Source organism: Octodon degus, unplaced genomic scaffold (assembly GCF_000260255.1).
Source record: "Octodon degus isolate 3935 unplaced genomic scaffold, OctDeg1.0 scaffold00001, whole genome shotgun sequence".
Lineage (NCBI taxonomy): Eukaryota > Metazoa > Chordata > Mammalia > Rodentia > Octodontidae > Octodon > Octodon degus.
In genome coordinates, this window is record NW_004524577.1 from 5621115 (window position 1) to 5627613 (window position 6499).

The window sequence follows — 6499 nt, forward strand, 5'->3', positions numbered from 1 at the left end:
TGTCACACACACACAGTTTCCAGTGTCTCACACACTCAGGATCCAGTGTCACACACACAGAGTTTCCAGTGTCTCACACACTCAGGATCCAGTGTTTCACACGCTCAGGATCCAGTGTCACACACACACAGGTCCCAGTGTCTCACACAGGTTCCAGTGTCTCACACCCAGGAACCAGTGTCTCACACACCCAGCATCCAGTGTCTCACACATCCAAGATCCAGTGTCTCACTCACCCAGGATCCAGTGTCACACACTCAGGGCCCCACATCACATGCCCAGGACCCAGTACCATACACCCAGCATGCAATCATCTCCCAAAAGCCATGAGTGCATGAGGCTTTAGGGAGACATCAAGCCATAAGCCCTAACACTATATATGTACTCAAAGAGCTTGGAGCTGGGCATACGATAAATTATATGTTCTCTTTCACAGCTATGGAATCAGACTTCAAGCAGAAGCTGTAACCAATGGATCCAGTGACCACGTGTGTCTGTGAGTGCATCCAACAATGCCTGCACGCTGAGCAAATGCCTCCACTCACACAAGCCCCCAGAGCACCTCGGTGCTCTCTTGCCTGTTATTCAGTGAGACCTCTGTCACTCACATGGCTAGAGCTTCTGCCCCAGGTCACAGGTGTGACCCAGGCCTGAGTGCCTGGTTGTATTGTCAACCCCGTGATTCTCTCTATGTGATCACCACCACCTGATTTTCTCTCTCCCATTCTCCAAAGCCACAGCTCCTCTCCTTTACCAAGGAACTGCAGGATAGCAAAGATTGCATCTCTTTGGAAAACTTCCTTGACCTCCTGGGGCTGACCCAGATCCTTGCCTGTGTGCTGGCTCAGCCCCTGGCCACGTCAGTCAGAGATGGCTATGCCGTGCTGCTGTAACACACACTCCCAAGACCCAGAGACTCCAGCCGAGGAGATTTGCTTTTCTGTCACACCACTGGTCCAGCCAGAGTTACCATCCTGTCTAGACAGACAAGGCAGCTTCTATCTTGAATGCTTCTGGTCACCATTAAGACGGCAAAAGGGTAGAGGTCACTGTGGGCGGGGCCTCAGCATACACCAGCTTCTCTCTGAGTGTTTCTCCTAAACTTCAGAGGCTGGAGAGTTAACTTCCAATGCAATGGTGTGGAGAGGTGGGACCCCTCGTGAGATGCTCCAGGTGGTGAGGACTTTACCCTTCTGCATGGATTAGTGCTGCCGAAGAGCAAGCTGCAAAGTTAGTCTCTTGGTCTTCTTCATACTCCTTTTGATCTTATGCTATAAGATAATGGGGTGGGAAGGCCCTTCCCAGGCACTACCCCCTGCCCTGGACTCTGCTGCCTACAGAACTGGGAGCCAGTGAATGTCTGTTCCTTTTAAGTTATTCAGCCTGTGATATCCTGCTATCGTGGTTCAAAAGAGAACTAAGACAAACTCATCAAGTGACACTTGTCTCTCTGCCTGCGTTACATTGTCTAAACAAAGTCCCATTGTTAGGTAGAAAGTTGGACATCAGCAGGCCCAAAGACAGAGGCAGCTAGGAAGCACTTGACAGCTTTTTCTTTCTCCTTTTCTTTCTAATCATTAGCTAGAGATAAAAATCAGGCTTGTGGCTTTGAACTTCAGCTCAAAAGAACGTCGGATCCTCTGAGCACACTGATAAGGTCTAGGACCCATATAACGTCCAGACCATGTAGAAAAACCTCAAGATTTTGAACAAACTGAACAAAAAAATCCTCCATTTCAGGAGAAAGCAAGGACCTGGTAAGTCAATGTGGCCTGTTTTCCTTGTAAAAGAGAAATGACACTGGAGGAAGGAAAGCATATTCCTTGGAAGCCCCAGTTACACAAATGGAGCCCTGCACCTCATTCTGCGCAGCGGTCATCTTCATGCAGCCCCCTGCTGGGCTCCCTGCTTAAAGGCATATTCTCTTGTTACTGAAAAATCTATCGGGACAGGCGAGATAGCTCAGTGCACTAAGGCCCTGCTTAGGCAAGCGCAGGGACTGGGGTTTGATCCTCAGCACCACATGCCACCCAGCCCTGCCTTTGGGCGCACTGAGCCAGCCACTGAGACCTGGCGCAGTGGCGCATGCCTATAATCCCAGAGTGGGGGAAGCTGAAAACAGAAGGATCACTGTGAGTCCAAGCTGTGGGGTGAGACCCCGTGAAAACCAAATAGATTAAAAGAAAAAAGAAAGAGAGAAAGCTTTGGTCAAAGACACAAAGAATCGAGGCTGTCGCTGGCTTCTTGCATTGTTTGAACCTTGTATAATGAAGCTTCCTGGTAACAAGATGAACAAAGGGAACAAGAGGCCTGGGAGGGATGACCCTCCTATGCCCCTTTATTCTATTGAGGGTTGTTTCTTGTCACCTTATCACACAATGGCTCATTTGCTTCTCCATCTTCTCACTCTAGAATCTTCTGGACTCTGTCTTTACTTCCGGAGATGCCCTTGCCTGGAACCTGCACCAAAGGCATCCACTTCCTGCACATTATGTAGAAGGGTGCAGATATCCAGAACGAAGTCCAGACCAGAGTGATTTCTCCCACCTGACTCTTCTTCCTGCACCCTTGCCTGCCACCCAAGCACAAGGGCTTTCCTCTCTTCCAGACACGACAAGCTCATTCTCCTACCACAGGCCCTTCTCATGTGCTGTCCTTGCTTTCCTGCAATGTCCTGGTGAATTCTGTGTGTATCACAGATGCCTTCCTTAACCAGCACTCTTCAAAGAGCCTTCTAGCCACAGTCCTCTGGCTACACATGCCCTGCTTTGTAAAATCACTCTGACATTACATCATTGATCTGTTTACTTGCCCAATATTTAACTCTTTGCTGAAAACTATGTTGCCTCAAAGCAAGGCCTTCACCTACTACCTTTACCACTATATCCCTAGGACTACAGACCTGTTCAGAGTTAGTGGTGGTTATGTATAAACATGTTAGATTAACAGATAAATTACTGAATGAAAAAATATGTGAATAAACAACTTGCTGCTATAGCAGACATGAAAGCTATCAAAATTCTCTCTGATTACTACAGATAATTTTACCCTGAGAAAAAGAGAGTCCCAACATCCCTGGATTTATTTTTCAAAGATCCTCTACCCATAAAACCAGCTTTCGATGCCCTTTTAAAATGCATGATGACAAACAAAAGGATGGCAAATTAACCATTTAATTAATATCTATTATTGCTAGCATATTAGTTTGCAGTCAAGCTTATGACCCTATAGACTGGCTGTCTCGATGACTGACAGGTGCATGTCGGGGCACCAAGGCAGGGAGCTGAGCACACTCTTGCCTCTCCCAGTTCCCTCAAGGGCAATCAGTGCTGTTTGTAGGAAAGGGACAATGCTTACCCACTTGAGCCCTGACTCAGAGCCTAGCGTGCACCAGGCTATGCTGGGCTGTGCGTTGAGCAGGCTGGGTGTGAAAAGATGACTCCAAGTTTGCGTTCATCCCACAAGCATCTATTTCTATTTCATATGCAAAATAGTACAATTGATGAATCAAGGAAAAAGAGAAAGCCCGAGTGTGCTTCTCACTCTGGAGTCTCACCATGCGCCACGGTGGCAGGTGGCTTTGAGTTATAGCTCCGCTCCTGTGAATCACTCCTCTGCTTGTCTTTGTTCTTCCATCTCCTTCACCCACATTTTTCTGGTACCAGGGATCAAACTCAGGGCCTTGTGCTTGCCAGGCATGCACTAATGCTGCTGACCTATATTGCTTGTTCCTCACTCACATTTAATTTGCCAGTGCATCCTGGAGGGCCTCTCTGTCTTGGTTACTTTTCTCTCACTGGGAGAGATAAAATGCTCAAAACCCAAAATAAGGAAGGAAAGGTTATTCAGCTCACAGACTGTGGAGACTTCAGCCCATACTCAGCTGGCTCTGAGGCAGGGTGGCACGTGGCCCAGAGCCAACCATGCAAGGTTGTGGAAGACAGAAAAAGCAGCATGAGCAAAAGGGGAGGAGCAGGCCTCTCCTCTTGTACTGTATGCAGGCTACCTGCCCTAGGGTGGATGTAGCACTCACTCCGGCTCCCTGCCCTCCTGGGCCACAGGCTCAGGATGTTTACAAAGTGAGGGTCCTGGCCCCGCTGAGTCTGTTAGTTAATCTTCTACACTTCTCAAAGTGACACAATAAGCAACTTCTTACAACAGTAAGGGAAGGTCCAATGCAGAATTGCTGAGTTACTCAATGAAGCTTCTGAACCTCTCTAGTGGATGGAATGTATCAAACATTGCACCCTCCCTTCAAAATAAGTTTGAGTCTGCGAACTTCTCACTCATCTGAGCATCTGCAACTACTTCCTGATGTTCATCTAGGCTTCCCTGGTTAGCCGTCTCCAAATAGCTCTACACATTCACCTCAGGAAATTTTTTAAGTGGTTGATTGGGTCAGTCCACCCTCCTCATTAAGCCTTCCAGAGATTTCTCATCGCTCTTAGAACTGACTTTTTTTCTACCACAGCCCACTGGCTCTTACTACTGTCTGCACCCTCATCGCCATCTCTCTGCTGTCCCGGGGCAGACTCCCTGCTCTGCCTCCCCACTAGGACTGCTTCCTTACTTTTGCACATTCAGAGGGGTAGCAGGGAGAATGCACATCTCCAAAGGGTAAGGAACCTGACTCAAGGAAAAAAAGGGGTCTAGTTGTAAGGTCATTCCAGAGGCTAAAAGAACCCCAGTCTTTCTGCACTTTAATTTTCCACTTCAAATATGGCTTTCAGCAGGCTGGCTCCCTTGGGCCCCAAGACAACTATTGTGGCTGTAGGTCTCACGCTTTTCCCCATGGATCTCCTTCCCTATAGATTTCCTTTTATATCATCTCCCTAGAGAAGAATTCTTATATGTTCCTTCCAAACTAGCAAGGGAAATAAGATAACTTATTCATTTCCAATTTATTAAAATTGAATGCAGTTTGCCATAACTGAGTTCTAAAACCTCTCCCCCCAGTCGAATGGGTTTGGAAGGTGGTTTGCACCCTAAGGGTTCTATCATCACCAGTAGATTCTTCCACTGTTAGGTGATAGCTGAACATGATGTTAGGCAGCACGGCCTGCTCAGAAGTAGATCTCGGGGGATGGGGTAGAGCCCTTCCCCGAGGGGTAGAGTCTGTCTAACACTCCCCTCTTTTTTCTGTTTCCTGCTCTGGGGTGAGCATTTTCCTCCACCAGGTCCTTCTCCCATGCTATTCTCCTTAGACTCAGCCAGCCATGGACTGCACCCACCCCAAACTGTAAGCTGAAATAAACATGCCTGCTCCTATTCAAAGAGCAGTGATAAGCCTCTGGAGATGTATCCCGTAAAGTTATGGATATTAGGTATTTTGTGGCAGTGATAGAAAAGCTGACTAATACAAGGACCATGATGGGGAAAGGTTTATATCTCCCCCCCCAAAAAAAAACACAGTTCTACCAAAATTGCAGATGAAAGGATAGTTGTTTGGGCAAGCAACCAAACTGCCTGCTTCTCCCAGGGAGCTAGGCTACAAGGGATGATGGATTTCAATCTCAGCTCTGTTACTTGAAAGTTGCGTGACATTATATGTCCCTCTGCTTCTCTGTGTCACAATCTCCTTATCTATAAGATGAAATTCATTGTATAGCCTGCATTTTTGGAATGTTTTTAAGATAAGCGTAGAGTTAATGAACCTGGAAAAGCTGAGGATAGAGCCTGGCAAGTGGCAAATGGGAATGGGCATTATGCTGACAGATGCCCACTGAGTCAAAAAAGGAAGGGTAGAGATAGCTCAGTGGACTAAATGCCAGCTTAGGCAAGTGCACAGGGCCTCGATCCTTAGTACCACATGCCTCACCCGTCCTGCCCCCGGGTGCGCTGAGCCGGCCACCGAGTCTGGGCATGGTGGCACACGTCTGTAATCCCAGTGCTTGGGAGGCTGAAAACAGGAGCATCACTGGGAGTTTGAGCTGTATAGTGAGACCCTGCACACAAAATACAAAAAAAAAAGCTAAAATATTCTGGACACAGTGTCATATGACTGTGGTCTCAACTCTTCAGGGGGCAGAGCTAGGAAGATCACCTCGACCCAGGAATTGCAGACAGCACGGCAACATAGCGAGACCCATCTCAAGGAAAAAAAAAAAAATTGAAGTTTCTAGAAATTGTCCTAAAGGCATACAGCAAATGGAAAAAAACATTTATTCAAGAAATCCTGCTAGATTCCACATACAACAGTGAGCCTAGGGCATTTAAGGCATAACACATCCACCGTCCCCTCATCCCCAGCTCCACCTGCAGAGCTCTACCCTGGTGTCTACAACCAAGAGGACAGAGGTTCGTATTTGAGGTCATGTGTGCACACCAGGCAGGCAGTGACCGCCACTGCCCATCGCCCCCACACCCACACACACCCATGTTTCCACAGCTGCACTCCAGGGAGCACAGCAGGCATTTCATGGCCTCTCCGCTTCCACCCAGTCCCTGCTCCTACGGCAGAAGTTCTGCCCCAAGAATGAGAATATTGAGGTCCCAATGA